Source organism: Pezoporus flaviventris, unplaced genomic scaffold (assembly GCF_033815535.1).
Source record: "Pezoporus flaviventris isolate CSIRO_AGI_PZ_B2104156 unplaced genomic scaffold, CSIRO_AGI_Pfla_v1 ptg000005l, whole genome shotgun sequence".
Lineage (NCBI taxonomy): Eukaryota > Metazoa > Chordata > Aves > Psittaciformes > Psittacidae > Pezoporus > Pezoporus flaviventris.
The window spans coordinates 1,768,850-1,786,411 of NW_026892553.1; the positions used below are offsets into that span (position 1 = coordinate 1,768,850).

At 48.9% G+C, this 17,562-nt stretch overlaps 1 long non-coding RNA gene across 1 annotated transcript; it reads right to left on the reverse strand.

The window, feature by feature from the left end:
- Positions 1-2,114: 2,114 nt before the first annotated feature.
- On the reverse strand, positions 2,115-8,157 carry LOC133265193 (uncharacterized). Its single transcript, XR_009741879.1, has 2 exons — positions 7,803-8,157; positions 2,115-2,180 (listed from the first exon to the last, which is right to left on the reverse strand). It is a non-coding gene; the product is annotated as an uncharacterized LOC133265193 (long non-coding RNA).
- Between the last annotated feature and the right edge of the window lie 9,405 nt (positions 8,158-17,562).

A 17,562-nucleotide genomic window follows, 5' to 3' on the forward strand; every position in this document is an offset into this window, starting at 1 on the left:
GGAAAGGTCATAGCTCCTTTGCCCATGGGGACCACAACTTTGGGACACACCCCATCGATGCCCTGGCTCAGGTGAAAGGGCACAATGCTTTGGGGTGACAAAAAGAGAGCAATACACAGCAAGGCAAAGGGCAGCCAGAAGAGCTGACTGGTGAATAAATGCCTTTCTATTTCTGTGAGTCTGCTCCAGTGTGAAACCCCCCGTTTAAAAGAACACAACCAAATCCTATCCAATTTTTATTTTATTTTTTTTTTAAGAATCCAAAATGACTAACCATTGACCCCTCCAGCCACACACTCATTTTTCATTAAACTGCTCCTTGGATCTTATAAGCAGAGAGAGAGAGAACAAGTGGGCGAATGCGTGAAAACAACCAAGAGTGCCCTGGGGCTATAATAACCGAGGTAGGAACATTTTAAATTATACCTTGGGTCAAAATGATTTTAGATTGATCAGAAACCAAAATTACCCCCGAGTTCCAGTTGATTGTCTGTGTCTTGAGTTCATCTGGAGGCTGCGTTTCTCCAGCAGCCCCCATTATCATTATTATGAGGAGTGTGTATACATTGACCCTGTTATTTTAAGCAGCAGAACAGAAAATACAGAGCCTTTGAACCTTAAAAACCCACCAGTTGAAGGCAGTGCACTGGCTGGAGAAATGTGCTCTAATTGTTCCTACCCTTAACGAAGGACCAGGTCGCTCAGGGTCCCCAGCATGGAGCCAGGCAGCTTCCAGCAGCAAGTTTTGTGGCAGAGGTGGCATCCATGTGGCATGCTTGAGAGAGCAGTGTTGTATAGACCAAGGATAGTGTTGGGTTTTCATTATCGAGGCAGTACTAACAAGACAAGAGTCTTTAGTAGCTGTCAACTGGGGAACAAAAGAGGCCATTACATTGTAAAGTTCCTCTCATCTTCTCAGTCCCACCCTAAGAGGCCACAAGTGGGTCCCAGTGCCTTTGGGGGTAAATCCCCCAAGGGCTACAGCGCAGGCACTCCACCTCCTCTGTGTGTTTTAGCATGAGTCAAAATAATAATAATCATAATAAGTTATTTTATACCATATATATTCTTTTTATATGCATATAAAACTCCGTTGCGTGCTGTAACCCAGTGTTGTACGTTGCCACTTGATATGTGTTGCCACCGCTTTCCATATACACATGTATTTTTTACTAATGCTTAAAGGTGCTGTGGGGACCTCACGCATTCACGCTCATGCTCAGTGGGCACCACACCAGCTATCCCCAGACTTGCAGACATCAGGCTGAGCATGGAAAGTGGCATGCGGGAGGGTACTACAAGGTCTTGTGCAAGGTAATTTTAGTGTTTTTCGTTTTCTTGTGTATAAAAACTAAATATTATCACCTTACTGGTCTAATGCACAAAACTTAAACATTGTCATCTTGTTGGTATTGTCTTGGCAATGAATAATCTGTACTGAGAGCCAAGGTATAAGCTTGTTGGAATCAGACTGAATAAGTGATCAGATGGAACCTCACTGAGAAGGAATGTCAGCCCACGGCCCCGCGGCGGACGTTCCTTTGCGTTTCACTGCAAGTGGCTGAAGATAACTCCACTCTAGTTACCCCCATGAATGCTATGATGTTTAATCAGGTGCAGAGGAGTTGCTGTTTTCCCTGTCTTGGTCTCCCAAGGATGCGCTTTTCCCTGTTTAACTCATTTCTCTGGTGTTCAACTTGAGTGCTGGCACAGCCCCACTCCTCTGTCAAGAGGTGTGAGAGGCAGATAGGACTGTGCTGATGCCACTGGCTGGCAACATCAGCACCTTGCTGGAGCTTGCCAGTGTGCCTCTGAGCTTCTCAGGGTTAGGTGGGGGGTACCCACACCTTCTGCTTCCACAGAAGCATAGACTTTTCCTAGCAGCTATGTCTGACCTTGTTGTGTTCTGTTTAGCTATTATGGGGAGTACCTGGCAAGGTTTGTTCAATGAGCTGCATGCTGGGAACTTTGGATGAGGAGCTTTTTGCAGAGCACACAGCATTGGAGCATCTTCTGAGCATGGACAGGAGCCACAGATCCCTGCCTGCCCCTCTGGGCTCTTACAACTGCCTCATTCTCTCTCCTCCCAATCTTGTCTTTTCCTGGTGGGCTTTCTTCCTCCAAACCAGAGAGGACTTCAGGGGCTGCTTTGCACTTGAAAGAAGGAAAGATAAAAATGTCTCATATAAAAAAAAAAAGAAAGAAAATGTTTAATTAGAAGAAGCTTAAGCTCTTTTAAGGTAAGCTTTAATGTCTGTTTCTGCCTCCATCCCATCAGAGCCTTGGGGTGCTCCCTCCCTGTCCTGTGTTTCCACCTGGACAAGGGCAATGGGCCACCTCACCAACAAGGGAGATGTTTTCCCATTCAGCCCATGTCGCTCAGCTCGGGGAGACACATAATGAAGTTGCTGCGCTCTCACTGCCTCCCCAGGCTGTGACATGTTCAATACCATCACAAATTACTGCTTGGGTAATGCATGATTAATCCAGCACAAAGTACCTGCCAGGCGGTGGGGCGCTGCAGGAAGCCCTGCCAGCAGCTAACTGTAGTATGCTAACAAGGGGGGGGAAACAGCAGCCAGGTGTGTGAATGGGGCCACTGCTCCCCTGTGATGGAGAAGTGGGGTGTATGGGCAGGGATGCAGTTACATGAGGTCCAGCACCTCCCCAAGCAGCACTGATTTCTGCTGAGCAAGACCGTGAGAACCGCTGCAGAGATGTGGTGGTGGAAAGCGATACAGGCTCTGAGTGATGGGACATGCTGGACCTCTGCCTCTGCAAAACCCCTGAGCTTGCAGCTATCTGCCTGTTGAACCCCAGCTTCTACTTCTGGGGACTCTTCTGAGCCAGTGCCAGGTCAGTTCTGCACAAGGACTGTCGCTGTGGGACCGCTCCAGTCACACCACAGGCACTAGCTGATGCTGACCACCAAAGTCTCACTGTTCCAGATGCCAAACCAGGCAGGCAAGGGTTACTGAACTGCAACCACGTTTTGAGGAAAATGTTGAAGATATTTCCCATCCTTAGTGGGATGAAAAAGTAGAAATCTTCACTGACCACAAAATTGGACCTAATAATTTCCAAACTGTTTCTTGGACCTGAAACAACTGTTTCTTCATTTTCTCAGAGACCATCTCAACAGATTTTTGAGCTGTTTGGGAATGGCAGACTTTTACTTCTGGTTTGTTGTAACATTCTGGGGTTTCTTAGAATTTTTGGTGCTGACTCTATGATTTTCTCCAGGACCAGTTTGTGAAAATTTGTAAATAAAAAGTTTATTTTCAAATGACATAAGGGAGAAAGCAAACTAACTGGGGAAGTGCTGAAACCAGTATGTTGTCCCAGACAGTTTTGGTTCTGATTAATTGTGTTCAAACTCAGACAACTTGATCCGCTTCCTCAAGAAGGAAAATCCTGTGGCCAGCACAGGCTGCAGATGAAGCCAGGCTAAAGCCCCTGCCACTGCGTGCCTGAAGCATCGTCCAGCTCCAGGGGAAGATGCCAGGGGTTGTGGAAATCCAGCTCCACCCAGGGCGAGCATGGCTCAGCCACACAAAGCATTTTGTGCCATCATGGGCCCCTGAGGAGCTGACAGACTGCAACAACCTTTGGTCTTGACTGAGCTGCTTTGGATTTAAGCAAATGACCTCTAGGTGAAAGCTTCTGTATCCTATTACCAACGAGGACCCGGACATTTATTTATGAAGAAAACATCCCATAGACCAGAAGTCCATGAAGGGAGAGAAAAAGGTTCCCAGAAAAAGCCAACAAATTGTAGGTACTCTTGTGTTACATGAGTTTTAACTAAAGCCTCTCCTCTCCACAGAGCAGCAGCAAACACAGTGGGAAATAAAAACAAAATTACCACTGCAAAGCCTATAATTGCATTTCAAAACCTACAGCTATTAATTCCCACAAGCACCAGGATCAGAACTACAAATAAAAGCATCCGCCGATGTGCTCAGCATTCGGGGAGATGCTCTGCGAGTGCAACCGAAACGCTTTCTCTGCTTGTAGGATTTTTTTCACATGTGCTTTTTACCCCAAATAAAGCAATTACTTTTACAAAGCTGCCTGAGATCCCACATCATTAGCAGAACTCAGGGGTGGATTCTCAAATAGCTGTATTTTTTGCAAGGAGAACTGAGAGGCCTTTTTCCTCCTGCTAAGATGTAGAGCTCACACAGCTGCCTGTGGCACCACGATGTGTAGCTCTGTGGTTCAGGGTGCCCATGATGCTCAATGGGAGCAGCCCTCAGCAGTGACCAGGGACCATGCAGGGAGGGAAGGCAGGCAGGCCACGACCTCATGCACTGTCCCAGGGACACAACCAAAAGCCTTTTTCAAAGTTGGCCATTTTTATACCTGTTTGGGCCTGAGTACCTTACCAGGGATCTTCTTTCTTTAGTTTTTCTCCTTTTCCTTTTAATTTTCTTTTTATTTGACTTTTTTTTCCCTTTTCCCTTTTTTCCTTTTCCCTTTCCCTTTTTTCCTTTTCCTTTCATTTTCCCTTTCCCTTTTCCCCTTTCCTTTTTTCCCTTTTTCCCTTTTTCCTCTTTCCCCCTTTCCCTCTAATTTTCCCTTTTTACCTTTCCCATTTCCTTTCCCTTTCACTCTCCCTCTCCTTCTCAATTTTCCCTTTCCTTTTCCTTTTTTTTTTTTTTTTTTAATCAGGATGACAACGGTTTCTTGGGCACTGCCTGGTGCTGAGCTCAGGTGGTACCAAATCTAAGGACTATCTCCTTTGCCTCCCCAACAGACAGAGTTAGGAATCCAACAGAGTTAGGAATCCTCCTGCAGCCCCTCACCTGGGGTGCTGCCGGGTGCCTGTAAACACCTCATGGCTTGCTGAGTTAGGCTTTACCCATAGACCCTACAGAAATGCCCTGCCAAGGCAGGAGAACACCAGCGTCCTCCTTGGAGCACTGCATCCTGAGAGCATATGGCTTCTGTGGGACAAGGAGGGGATGGAGCAAGGGGGACCCTGCAACTGGGGCTGCCCCTGTGATGAGGCTTACCTCTCTGCAGGGGTGCGTTAGTCAGCTGGAACACATAGAAAATGCAGGTGGGGTTTTATAGCCTTTATCTCTACTTTCAAATAACCTGTGTTTTAATTCACCTTTAATTAAAAGGGGGGAAAATATGCCCAGGTAAACAATTTCCAAGCAGATGATGGGCCAGAGCAACAGAGAATTCCTTTGACCAAACAGGTCCAACTTTTTTAAACTTTTAATTAAAAACATCAGAAATTTTGCCACAGTAAATTGCCCAGTAATCTGGCCTTTTGAAGAGCTTTAATTAGGGCTATTTGGCCCCATGCAGGATGCTCCCTGTGAATAAGCTCCGCAAGTGAAAGGGCTCATTCCCCATGATGGGAACTGGGGCGGTTGGTGCGCAGGGAGTGCAGGAGCACCCTTAGCAGAGTCAAGTCCATGGGGACGCCCTCCCTTTGAGGTCCCCTCTGAGGGTCACTCAGACACTTGGTGTTGCTCCTGGGCCACCTCCTGAAGCTGTGGTTTACTCTGCTACAGAAAGATGGAGGAAATAAAACCTATACATGAGGCTGCCTACACAAGCTGAAGTTATTTTGCATGCAGCTTATTAACTCAGAGAATTGATATGTATGGTTGACCTGTACCGATTTTCTAACACAGCAGGACCTCCCTCACAAAGCTGCTGCAACCTCTCAAAAGGGCTCCATAAGAAAGACACAGTCACTTGGGTCTCTTGTGACTGGTCCTTCGGGTCAGGGTTGGGATGCACAGTGCTTGATTTCCATGGGTAGGAGCTAAACCAGGTTATTCCAGGCTTGTAGCTGTGGCCAGGTTTCCCCAGATGCTCAGCAGCTTTTCTTTCTGCTGTTTTTCTCTTAAAAGAGAAGACCTGCGGGCTCCTCGTAGCAATGGATGTTTTCTGGGACTTGTTCCAGGACATCTCCCACTCCCATCACTCTGCTCCGATGCCAGCTTCATGTACCGCTGCATCCCTCCCACTGTAGGTTCCATGGCTCATCCTGCCCAAGAGAAACCTGGGGAGGGGGAGGCTTATTGTTGCAGTGTGGGTTAAATACCACAGCACTAAATTCGTTTGGAGAAGAAAATATTTCACAGTTTCTACCAGAATTTCTGTTGCAGCTTCAAAGGGAGCACACTCCTTTCAGAGCCCAGGATTTAAGAGTTTCCCCTGAGCACAGACGAGCTCCTGCTGCCATTGGGTAAGAAGTTAGAAAAGAGAAAATATTTTGAAGAAATCAGAACAAGGAAGTAAAAAAACACACACAGAAAAAAAAAAAAAAAAACCAACCCATAAGTGCCTGCACAATAAAATTAAAAAAATAATAATAATAAAAGAAGAAGCATGTGTTAGAGATGGAGCTGCTCCAGGAATGAAAGAGCTGTGATAGGCATGTGTTGATGCCACCAGGCATAACAGAAAAGAAAGGAAAATCAGGATAGTGGTTTTTTTTTAGCATTTACTCCAAAAACAGTTGCTGAACACAGTGCGATCTCTTTGATACGACGGTTAATTGAAAGAAATGGTACAGACCCTTTGGAACTCGGTCTTAAATAGCTCCAAAGAAGAAATGTTTTGGGCAAATAAAGGAAGACAAAGAAAGTGCAGTAAGAGCAGGAAAACAGAAGATTTAAAAAAGACTTGGGATAAAATGAAGCAGGAGCTTCATGCCCAGCTCCTAACACCGCTCACTCTCACTGTGGCAGGATTTGTGTCCTATGTATGTTGTGCTGTGCCCCATTGCACCACAGCTGCAAACCCAGAAACACTAAATGCAGAGTATCACAAGCTTTTTCCTGAATGGTGATGAGAAAGTAAAGGATAAAGGATAGAAAGTCAGACTTATAACTTCCTCCCCAGGCCTTAACTTGAGCCATTGCACAGGTCACGAACCTCCATGCGAGGACACTTTTAGAAGTCTGTAGATCCTGTTTAATATTCTTCCCCCAGGCCTTTTTGTTCTTCAGCCTTGGGCCAGACTGAGAAATGAAAACACTGAGCTGGGAAAGTCAGGAACAATTCCTGGGGTCTGAAAATCCAACAAAAATCACCATGGGGTGCAAACATCATGGGAGAACTTCTGTGCAATAGTTTTCAGTGTGAGTTCAAGATCAAACGGGTTCAAGATAGCCATTTGAGCTGCTGGATGCTTCTCTGAATTTTTTGCCTTGTTTCTAGCCAGCACTTCTCCAAGGCTGCACTGACAGTGCTGGCTGTGCAGGAATAAGCTTCGTCCCTCAGCACTTCCAGGCCTCTCTGTGCTCCTCTTTGTGGCAGCATGCACCCCATTAGCCACCTTCATCCATCGCAAACAGCCCCCTGAGTCCAGTCCCTGGGTCTCTTTGGCTCTGGGAACACACCACACCACATCAGCCCAAGGCATCTGTGCCTCCCATCTACGGGGTGAACGTCTGACGGGGAATTTCTAACCCCTGGCTCCATCGCCAATATTTGAGCTATGCTGTAATTGGCCGTAAAAGCCTCATGGTGTTGTTTGTGCGCCTTGATTAGCTGAACGTGAAAAGCACTTACAATGCAAATTTCCCTTTAAAATTCTGTTTCCTGCAAATCCTCAATGAATCAGCTGTTGAAATCTCCCACTGAGAGCACTCTTGCCAGTAAAAGTTGATAGTGCTAATGTTTGTGGAGTGGGAACACAAAAGGGGAACAAGCAGCTAAAGCAAACTAATCTGAACCATCAAATATTTGCGGAAAAATACATACATTATCTGCCCCAATCTGTCCCTGATGTTTCACCCCACGCCCAGCCGAGATTGATAGCCACATACCCAACCTCTTTCCTTTCAGAAATGAAGATGCAGCTGTGTTTTCTTTGTTCATACTCCCTTTTTCAAATGCTGCTGTTGCCTTATTGAAGTCTTTGAAAAATATTCTGTATAGAAACAATTCTGCCGACACATCAGTTTTCTCTGTGCTTTCCTCTCCCCCCTCCTTCTTCACCACCGAGGCCATTTGCATGAAAATGACCGCAATATTTCTGAAGCCATCACCTGGCTCCTCAGTTTCTGCTGCTGTCCTTCCTGTGAGGTCATTTCTTCTACGTGATGATGCAAGCAGCCAGAGGGGCATGTTTCAGATGCCAGGAGGGGAGCCAGCAGGCGGGGGTGCAGTGCTGGCTGGCACCCAGACACCAGCTCCTTCCCCCCAGTCACACCAGCACCGCAGCCCCCAAGTCCTTCCTGTCTCCAGCCATGGGACTGTCACAGCAGGAACTTCATCACCACCTGGGACTACTCATTTCTGAAAAGAGCATTTATCCAGGCACAGGCTTCCCGGAGAAACTCTAGGAAGCAGAAGGAAATCAGGGCCCTGTGCAAGAAGGGAAAGATGGGGAGGGGCTTCTCTGAGCGAGGGGTGCTTTATCACCACAAATGCTTTCTGCTCTGCCAAACTGAAGAGCCCAGCAGTCCCCCCACTGCCTTGCATGCACAGGAAAAGGGCCAGGTCTCAGATGCAGACTTGGGCTCAGACTCTTGGCTGGGAGGCAGCACTGCTGGAGGCTCCGTCCTGCACAGCACAAGGTGCTATTGAAATGAGTTTGAAGGTCTGTGACAGCTTTTATGTATCATAGAATCATAGAATAGTTAGGGTTGGAAAAGACCTTAAGATCATCTAGTTCCAACTCCCCTGCCATGGGTAGGGATGCCTTACATTAGACTAGGCCATACTAGGAAGATAGCCATAGGTCTTTCCAGGCAGAAAGGACCACCAGCACTTGTCTCATCGCACCGGACCCTTAAGGGAGGCCAAGGTGTTTGATGCACAACAGGCCAACCAGCTCCACCAAGCGCAAGCGTTGATGCTGGAGAATGCTGTCTGGGAAAACTTCTGCTCTGCCTTTCTAGGTATCCAAACCATTCTGGGATTAAATAAGAAGTACAGAAGCATCTCACAAGACTGCCTGGTGCAAAGAGACCTTCTAAGATAGAGACGGAATGATATAAAGCTGCTCCATAGCGTTCCACAGCCATGGGCATGTACTTTGTCAGCTTCTGCTTCAGAGTTCTTCTGCCCCTGCCTGCTGCTTCTCCCTCCTCCACAGCAGCACTTGGCCCAGCAGTGTTTAGTGCCAAGTCCCCACCCTGAGCCCTGGACAGGCTGTCCAATACCACGTCTCACCCTGAACTTGCTTGCTTACAAAGGGGAAGAAACCCAAAGCTGGAGCTAGTGTAAAGCAGAGTCTTCTCCCCCCTCAGCATTCACACAGGGGACGTGACTGGGGAGCAAAGACTAAAGCAGATGGGAGGCAGGACCTCCCCAAAACACCCAGCACATGAAGAAATTCTTTGTGTCCCGCTCAATGAGCAGAGAGCCAGGTATGATCTGAGCTCAATCTGATTTAGAGTATGTAGGATTTTAAATCTCCCATTACTGTCATGGCCTCAGCCTTTCCTTGCTTTATTTTCCGTATTTTTTTTTTCCCTGCATTATCTTCTTTCATCAAAATCTGGTTTCCTCCTGCTGGAATCACCACATTCCTGATCTATATGCAGATTAAACCCTGGGAACAGATGCTATTGTCAACTTTTATTAGTTTATTGCATTAAGAAAGGAAGAGATCTTTGCAGTCATCAATATAAAATAAGACACCCCTCTTCCACTGAAAGCCTCATCTCCTGGAAGTGACAGCAAGAAAACAAAAGCTCTTCTGAACTGGAGCCATAGTCACAAATCAGGGCCCTTGTATTGGCTGCAGATGACACCCGAGAGTTCTGGGATGTGCAGAGAGGTCCCCAGCGCATGCAGAAACTCTGTGATGCCCTTATGCAGAAGGCAAATGATTTCTGAGTTCAGCACTGAGCCTCATGAGGGGAATTCCACTCCCAGGAATAAGCAAATGATGAGGCCGCTTTGTGTATTTGTATTATCCTCTCCATTCGTGTTCTACTTAAAAAGATGCTCCACCATCCCATCCACAACACCATTTTTCAGTTATGGGGAGGCTTCTGCCATGGCCTCATGCTTTGCTCCTTTGCTGTTTGTGCAACTACTATTCACACATGGGCCTCCAGCTGCAGCTCTCCTGCTGGAAAGGAACCATTGGGCTCTCTGCTCGGCGGAAGATAAGAGCAGTAGGAGAGCTGCCAGCTCAGTGAGAAGGGAGAGCAAGAAAAGTACCCGCAGCCTTTTTCCCACATGCTTGTTGGGAACTTGAACTTGGCTCCCATGGGCTGAAGGAAAACACTGGAAATCAACTGAATATTTTGTATTTCCTGGGCAGTTGGAGGAGATGAGCACTGTAGGTCTCTTGCAACTGAAAATAGTCCACTCTTGTCTAGTCTAGTCCAGTCTATTTCTATTATTTCTATTTCTACCCTATCCTTCCCTGTTGTATCCCCTCGATGTAATGTAAACTGAATCCAACTTAGCAGTGCTTCGTGCAGAAGTGGCAGCACAGCCCAGGCATGCATGTGCCCCTCTGCAGTGCTGGCTCCCTCCTGATATGCTCCCAGCCGTGCTCCAGGTGCCCCTCATCTCTCTTTACAGCTCTTCTCTCCCTCTTTGTCTCTCTTGATGAGGCCTGACAAGCCGTGGTGGTTGAAAAAGAGTGGGGGCTCTGAAAAAATGCACGTATGGGGTGCAGCAGAGGGGAGCAGGGACCAGGATGGCACAGGAGGTGCCTGCAGAGGTGATTCCCCTCCTAGAAACTAGTTCTTTTCCCACCTTGTTACATGCAGCACTGGGGAGGCACCCGGGATGTGCTGGGTGTCGGAAGAAACTACTCCATTGCAGGTCATGTTTTGAAGTCCCACAGCCCTGGAAGTCTCTGTCTCCTCCCTTGTGTCCAGAGGCCTGGTGACGGGCATGCTAGACAAGCCCCCATCAGACCCTACAGCCTCAACCCAGAGGGTTTTAAAAATGCCAAAGGAGCAGCTTGCTGCCGCCTGTAGGGAGGGAAAAAGCAAGTGGAAGCACAGCAAAGGAAATGTAAGAGAAAGCGAGGGAAGCTGCGATTTTAGGGAGCAAGCTTTGGTTTACGTTTTATGATGTTTTCCTGGCAGATGTCCTGGCGTGCTGAGCATTTGTTCTGCGACTCCTTATGGGGAGGAGGAACAGGGGGTCACCGGAGAACATTGCTGCTGAGGGAAATGGAGGGGAATTGCTGTTCCCTCTCACTCCTGGGCATGCAACTGGGTTAATGGGGCATGTATTTTTAGTGCTGACTGGCCAAGCCTGCACTGCTGTTGTCACTTTTAACCTGGAGGCCACAAAACCTGGTGAAGAGCTCTATAGAAAATGAGATTTGCTGCAAAGCACTTGTATTTCTGCTTGCTTTCCCCAGCTGCAGCCCCCCAGGATGGTGAAGAGCCCTGTGCAGGGAAGTGGGCACCCACCTGAACCCACTCTTTCATTCTCTTGCTTTGCCAGGTCACAGCAACTCACTGCAAAGGCAAAGTTGGCTGAAATCACATGAAGAGACCGATTTCTTCCCCAGCTCTGCTGCAGCTGGCTCGCTTGCATGGAGCCTCTCACCCTTGCCCCATGAGCTACCTTCCTCCCATCATCTGAGGCAGGGGATCACTTCTGGGGGATTATTTAACTCCTGTGCCTGCCCAGGCACTGCGGTTCCAGGAGTGGTGCTCTCAGTGACCGCGCTACACAGAAGCTACTGCAGGTAAAGCTCCAGCTCCCTCGGATAGATGGAAACACTTAACTCTATTAACCAGTCACTTCCACGCTTGCTGACTTGCATTTGAACCAAAGCAGGTTCAGCAGGGAAGCACGAAAGGCAACTTCTTGTCAATGCAATTCAAACTGACACCTTTGGTTCCTGGCAGTCCTGAAAGACCTCAACGCTCTCTGCAGTTCTGGTTTGGTCCTTCTGTTTTATTCTCTAAAATTCCTTCTTGCAGCAGAGTTGGTAGGCGTGATTAAATGTTTCCTTAGTTCTAAGGGTGTTACAGCAGCAGGTAAAATAACCAGACCAAAACAGAGAGGATCCAGCAGTCACTGTCAGCAGCTTGCAAGCTGCTGATGTCTTCCTTAGTGGTGCCCTTGGCAAGGGAAGCTATCACGCTGGCAGGACAGTGCAGACCAGAGCCTGCTGTGCTGCCAGCAGCCTGGCCAGGGCAGGGGTTTTCTGCTGCTGTCTCCCACCTCCTTCCTTGCCCTTGGGTGCAGCAGGAGGGATGCTGCCTCCCTATCCCACCTCCACTGCTGTCTTCGCTTCAGGGATCACCTCTTGCATCTGCAGTCAGTTTGCATCTGCAACCTGTAATCCTGGGGGAGTTAAACAAGTTCTAATTAGAACCTACATTCCAGCACGGCCTGAAGATTTCCTCTGCACCCAAAGCCTTTGGTTTCCTTTTTCTTTTTCCTTTCCCCCCTCTTTGCTTTTTTTTTTCTTCTTAAACTCCATTCTGATTTCTGCATCCTGTGGGTTGGCAGAAATGTGGCATCCTGCACTGCACGAGGGAACAGGAGTGAGCCTGTGTGTGTGAGAGGGAACCTGTAGCAGGGCTGAGAACGACATGCTTGGCTCGTGGTCCCAGCTGTGATATGAGCTGGCTTCCCCTTATTGATTTCAGTAATGCAGGGGATTTGGAACAAGCTGGATTGGGTAATGGGCTATAATTTGGTCCAGGTTTTACGAATACATTGTTGAATATCCAAAAGGAACAAGAACTCTGTGGAGACTTCTGGGAGGAGGCAGAAACCTGGGCTGAGTATCTGAGTGTTCTCCGAGGCTGCTTTTCTCACAAGGAAGTGCCTTGCATCATCCACTAGCTCAGCAAACTACAGCTTAATCCTTTGTGGTGTCTTTGGGAAGGGCTGGGGTTGGAAAAGGAGAGGAGTGGGGTGAAGGAGCCATGTGAGTTTTTTGCGCCTATCATCAGCCAACTGGCACAGGAAACTCCTGGCTGGTTTTGAGCCTTCCTGGCTTTCTTGGAGCAGTGCTGGGCGCTTGATCCTGGCACACCAGCAGACACTTGTTTCCTGGTCCCACAGGCAGGCACTGAACAGCCCCAACACACTCATCCTCCCATTCCTTTCTATTTTCCCTGCGTTTTTCCCCTCTTCTGCATTCTCTTGGAATCCTCCATCTAGAAAAACAGTGAGATTGCAAGCAGAAGGTCAGTGACAGGCTGGTTTGGGGTGTCTGGTTTGGCACCAGGAGCAGCACTTGCAGCGATGGGCTGGGGATGATGGGGTGTGCCAAGGACAAGGGCAACCACAGGGGGATCCACAGCCCTGTCCCTCTAGAGCAAGCATGGTCCCAGCTCTTGCTCGATGCCACAGGATGGGCTGGGGGAAGGAGGGTTTCAAAGGAGCTCATCCCAAGGTCACATCTGCTGCATGTGTTTAAAACAACTCATTAAAGTTCCTGAAAGTCCTAACAAATGAGTAATTCTCTAAATGAGTGAGGCTATAATAGCCCTCTAATAAGCTATAATAGGAGACTTCTGTGGCTGAGCCAAAGCTCCATGGTATGTGCCCTCCCAACCCCAAAAAACAGAGGGGCTGGAGTGTGGGGTCATCCAGGTGGACATGGGCACAGGGCAGTAAAAAACATGGGGCAGAGGGAAATAAGCCACACAGAATAAATGGTTTTCAAGGCTCTGTGAAGGAGCAAAGCCTCCAGGAGTTGCCTAAGGGGTAACTGGGCTCAAGGCTATTGCTGCGGGACCATGCCACCACAAAAGGTTCATTTGAGTTCATTGTGCTGTTTTGGGCAGGAGGGGATCTTTCTGTTTTCCTTCCAGCAGCACATGAGAAGGCACAGGAGCCCAGGAGGATGTAAAATACCCCAATACAAAGCTTGGGGTGCTCTCTGCTCTCTGCACATGGCTGTGCTCACTTGTGGTTCCAGGGCAGGCAGGCTGGTGGGAAGCACTCCCATGTTGCCTCTCCATAGGAAGATCCTGCTGCCAGGTGGAGGCCAGGCCATGGCCTAAGAGTGGAGAGGGGGCACTCCTCTGGTGGGGTGCCACGGTTCTTTTCCAGCAGGATCTTCCAGCTTCGCAAATTGTTGGGATTTCTTTTCCGTTTCCACGGAGCCAACACATCACCACATGCTGCCTTTTCACAGAACACCTACCAGTGCTGGAATGTCCTCCCAAAGATCAGCTGTGGGATAGATCTACCAGCTTTTGCCAGGGCTGGCTTCTGTTCAGCAACATCCCACCACATTGCAAGAGAGAGGATGACATTTTACTGGGCTTCCAAAGAACTGGAGCGTGTTGGAAACTTCAGGATTCAAGATGTTCTGCTCTTGCTGTGAACAGCTCACGTTGCTATATTGGTGAGGTGATGTACCAGTCTCCTGGCATTTCTCCGTGCTCTGAGATCATGATGGGACATAACTCATCAAGCTGTTTCTCCCAAGCTGCACGTCCCACTGCTCCCTGGGATCTGGGACAACTTCGTCCTTGGGGTGAGGATATTTCTCAGCATGTGTGGGGTTAGCAATGGGAGTTAGTGGTCTAGTGCAGCCTTTGCTTGCCCAGGGTTGATGTGCTACCTCGCAAATGGTACATGGAGCAACCAGGATGCACAGAAGAAAGAGATCCAGAGGACATTCAGAGCTGTGTTCATGTAATGTCTTCAGACACTCCACAGGTTTTGCATTGTTTCTAAAAGCTGCAGGTCCTGGGTGAAGCAGAGGCCTGAAATTAAGGCTTTCATTTATACATATCCTCATGGCCACAGGGGGAAAATGTATTCAAGAAATAGGAGCAAGGGTTATCGAAAACACCCAAAAAGCAAGAGAAGAAACCCCAATGTCCTTGCTCCATTTCATGAGCTGCAGGTTTTCTTTGAAATTGTTTTTAGGTTAGCCTTGACTTCTGAACTCTCACGTTGTCATTGTGGTATTATTGAATAAAATGATTTAACCCAAACCAGGGCCTCCCTGCTTCCTTAGGAGTGTTATTGCAGGCTGGGGCAACGCTTGGATTTCCTGTTTCAGAGGTCATCTGTGCTGGAAATAGGACCCACAAGTGAGTCAGATGTGCCTCAGTGAGCTTCAGGGCTCCTACATTTCTGAGCTTCTCAATTAATGATCCTGCAGTGCTTTCCCCTCTTCTGGAGCAGGCACAGCATTCCTGTGGAGATGTCCTGAGAGCTGGCCTGGCCAGTGCCCGGTGCTTGGGAGGCTCAGTTGTGTTATGGCCTGATGTCAGTGCTGCAGTCTGGGCTGGTGTTTATTTATTCAATTGTCTTCATTAAATTCCAGTTAGTCATACAGGTGTCCTGTCCAAGAGGAAGGTCAGGGAGAGGAGAGGAAATGGAAGAGAAACAAAAGAGCCTGGGAGATACACAGATGTGTCCTTGTCATGCCCAGGGGTGCAAGCACGCTTCTCCTGGTTAGAGAATGCAAGTGTGTGTGAGAGAGCACGTGTGTGTGTTCTCCAGACCACAAACAGCACTGGAAAAGGACAGTAACAGATCCTGTGGGGCTGGAGCACACGGCACGGCTCATGCCCTTGCACACCCATGATGTTGCTCCTCTCACTCCTTGGCTCCTCTCGGCATCCCCGGCACAGCGGCTGTGTCTCAGCTTTGGCTCATCCTGGCTGAGCCCTGGCATCACGGCATGCTGGCCTGGCTTGCCAGGAACAGGATCTCTCAATACCCAAATCCGACTGGCACAGCCTTGTCAACCCACGGTTCCCCGTCATGTTGCTTAATGCTGGTGCTGCTGAAGACTGAATGTGGCCATTGTCCTGTCTTTGTTAGGGACTCGACATGAGATGTTACAGCCTTGCTAGCTGCAAGAGGATACACCTCCTGAGCCTGGGAGGGTAAAGCTCCTGGAAGCAGCAGCACACCAGCCTCAACTGCTGGATGCATTTGCAAGCTGGAATAGGTATTTTCTCAGTTAAAGGGAATGGCACCTTCCTGTGCTGCTCTGGAGGAAGCAGGGCAGGCAGTGGGAAAAAAAAGGAAGGGAAAGGGTAGAAAGATGTGGTGCTGCCCTGGGTCTAGAGACATGGGGAGGACCCGCCTGGGGAAACCAAGAAGGCTCACAGAGATGGAGATGGCCTATCCATACCATGACCTCAGTATTCCCAAGCATTTGAGCTCTGATGCTAAGTGGAGCCTGGGACCTCCTCCTCTACCCAGAGGCAAGTTTCTCTGGAAACCAGGGAACTGGGGAAAATCCTCCCACCTCCCAGATGCCTGCATGGCTCATGGCTACAGAGCTGCCTTCCTCCTCCTCTCTCATACCTCCCTCCATTTCTGCAAGTCCCTGGGAGATGCTACATAATTTTCCCAGCTCCTCCAGGTGTCCATAAAACTATCTGCAGATTCCTCCATGGGGAGGGAAGCAGCAGTGAGGAGGAAACCCAAAGCCACCACAATGCCCTCTCCCCATGGTTTTTCCTGGGGAAGGGGAGAAGCTCACTGAGGGCAGGGGCTGTCTCAAGCAGGAGACCCTCCAGATGGGCTCTCACCTTCACTCTATGAACACCAAGGGATTTTGCTGCTGCAAAGCCCCGTTCAGCGTGCCCTAGCTTGGCTCTGGCTCCCACTTCACTGGAGATACCACCCTTTGAAGTGGAAGGGGAGAAGCAAGGACAGGGAAACCTCAGCTGGCGGCAGCGTGGTGCAGTGCTGCCTAAGACCACCAGGTCCCTAAGGTACGACCACCCCTGCAAAGCCTCTGCTCTGGCCTGGCTGTGCTGGCTCCATGCATCACCCCTGGGAGGACGCTGGCAGCCTGGCTGCGCTGGCTCCATGCATGGTGGAGCATGAAGCCGTCAGGCTGGCCTGCAGAGAGAACAAACATTGGGCACGGGGGGAGGGATGGTGTGAGGATGGGGTGGTGGTGAGCAACAGGTCTGCCATGCATCTCTTTCATGTCTGGAAAGCCAGAAAGCTGCCTGCTGGGGTAGAGGGATGGGGCTGGGGTAGGTGGGCTGGTGGGGTGGAGCAGGAAAAGAGTGAGGGAGCAGGAGGCAGTTTCTTCTTCTGTTTCCTTCTTTTGCAGGCAGAAATGATCTCATGTTTTGTCTAATCTGAATTCTGTCAAGCAAGCAGGGAGAAGAAAAAAAGAGAGAGATGGAAAGCAAGCAAGGGAAGGCTACACAGCTAATAAAAATCTGCTAGACACATGTTCCCTGAGCTCAGAGAGCAGGAAGGGGGAGCCAAGATGTAGGAGCCTTAGGATGGAATGGAAAGGCATGCTGAGGTCGCTGATGCCCCTGTGGCGAGTTTCACCCTCTTCTTCACCTGGTAGGAGCACTGCATTAAGGGCTAGGGCAGAACAGTTCCTGGTCTGGAAGACATTGCTGTTATGGTCACTGGTGGTTACCACCAAGCCTGAGTTAGGGGCCAGACCAATAGTCCCATGTCCCTTTAGCAATGTCCTCCCAAGGTTATTAGGAAGGGAGGAACGCTGAACACACCAACGGCTTTCCCTCTTTCATGTGACATGTTTGCTTTCCCCATCACACTCGCTAAATCATACGGAGCAGGACAGATGCTCCCTTGGATGTGTGTGCGGAAGGAGGCTGAGAAAAGCCTTTCCTTTCCATTCTCATCCTCCAAAAAGGTTTTCTCACCTGATAGATTTCATTGGCT